Source organism: Nerophis ophidion, linkage group LG07 (genome assembly GCF_033978795.1).
Source record: "Nerophis ophidion isolate RoL-2023_Sa linkage group LG07, RoL_Noph_v1.0, whole genome shotgun sequence".
Taxonomy (NCBI): Eukaryota; Metazoa; Chordata; class Actinopteri; order Syngnathiformes; family Syngnathidae; genus Nerophis; species Nerophis ophidion.
The window spans coordinates 38,612,645-38,614,628 of NC_084617.1; positions in this window are offsets into that span (position 1 = coordinate 38,612,645).

A 1,984-nucleotide genomic window follows, 5' to 3' on the forward strand; every position below is an offset into this window, starting at 1 on the left:
ATTTATTTCCACCTTTCCCAACTTATTTGTCACGTGTTGCTGGCATCAAATTCTAAAGTTAATGATTATTTGCAAAAAAAAATATGTTTATCAGTTTTAACATCAAATATGTTTTTTTTTTGTAGCATATTCAACTGAATATGAGTTGAAAATAATTTGCAAATCATTGTATTCCATTTATATATACATCCAACACAATTTCCCAACTCATATGGAAACGGGGTGTGTATTTGGGTCCCATATCAACCTTAAGAAAGTCAGTGACTTCACTATTAAAGTGGGTGACATTGTTATCACCAGGAAAGATGAGATCACCTACCTAGGTTCCATTCTAGAGGCTAATATTTCCTGTGATAAAATGGCAACCAAGGTAATCAAAAAGGTCAACCAAAGAACGAGATTCCTCTACAGAATCTTCTCTCTGGTCAACAAAAGCACCTTGAAGATTCTAGCAGGAACTTTCGTTCAACCCTTTTTTGATTACGCTTGCACCTCCTGGTACCCCAGAACATTCAAAACCGTCAAATCTAGACTCCAAAAACCCCTGAACAAGCTAGTCCGATTACTTTTAGACCTCCACCCCGGATCACACCTCACTCCAACCCGCTTCTCCAAAGTGGGCTGGCTCAGGGTGGAGGACGGAGTCAAACAACTTGCACTGAGCCTAGTCTATAAAATCCGCTACACCTCCCTGATACCGAAGTACATGTCAAACTACTTCCTTAACGTAAATGACCGCCATAACCACAACACCAGGGGGAGCTCCACAAACCACGTTAAACCCAGATTCCGATCTAACAAAGGTCTTAACTCATTCTCTTTGTATACCAAATCAATGTGGAATGCACTCGCAACAGGTGTAAAAGTAAGTGCATCCCTATCCTCCTTCAAAACCGCTCTAAAACAACACCTCCAGACAACTTCAACCCTTTACTAATACCCCGCGACCCCAAAAGGGAATAAGCGGTAGAAAATGGATGGATTTTGCAAATTTGGTAAATAAATAACCACAAAATTTATATTTTGTTGTTTTCTTACTGTACCGAAAATGAACCTAACCGTGACATCTAAACCGAGGTACGTACGGAACCGAAATGTTTGTGTACCGTTACACCCCGAATATATATATATATTATATATATATATATATATATATATAAATATATATATTAGGGCTGGCATATGATATGCTCGTAACTTGGTAAAAATAGGTACAAATGTTAATTAAGTGCACATTTTGAATGTCTTTGCAATCAATAATTGATAATATAGTAAACACACTAATAACCAACTAACAACTTAACCTAGTGCACCGTTTGAATTGGCATCTACTGTTCTTTAGTTTAAGTTGCTGAAACAAACGAGCTTATTTACTTTTGAGATGATAGTACTAATCTACTTTTTGGTACAATGTGACCCCAGATCATTGTGATATCCAACTCAGGTCCAATGGTCTCTAGAAAGCAAAATTAATTCACATTCAGCCGGTAGATGTACAAACCCCGTTTCCATATGAGTTGGGAAATTGTGTTAGATGTAAATATAAACGGAATACAATGATTTGCAAATCATTTTCAACCCATATTCAATTGATTGCACTACAAAGACAAGGTATTTGATGTTCAAACTCATAAACTTTATTTTTAATTTTTTTTGCAAATGATAAATACCTTGGAATTTCATGGCAGCAACACGTGCCAAAGTAGTTGGGAAAGGGCATGTTCACCACTGTGTTACATCACCTTTTATTTTAACAATACTCAATAAATGTTTAAGAACTGAGGAAACTATTTGTTGAAGCTTTGAAAGTGGAATTCTTTACCTTTCTTGTTTGATGTACAGCTTAAGTTGTTAAACAGTCCGGGGTCTTGTTGTCGTATTTTACGCTTCATAATGCGCCACACATTTTCGATGGGAGACATGTCTGGACTGCAGGCGGGCCAGGAAAGTACTCGCACCCTTTTTTTTACGAAGCCACGCTGTT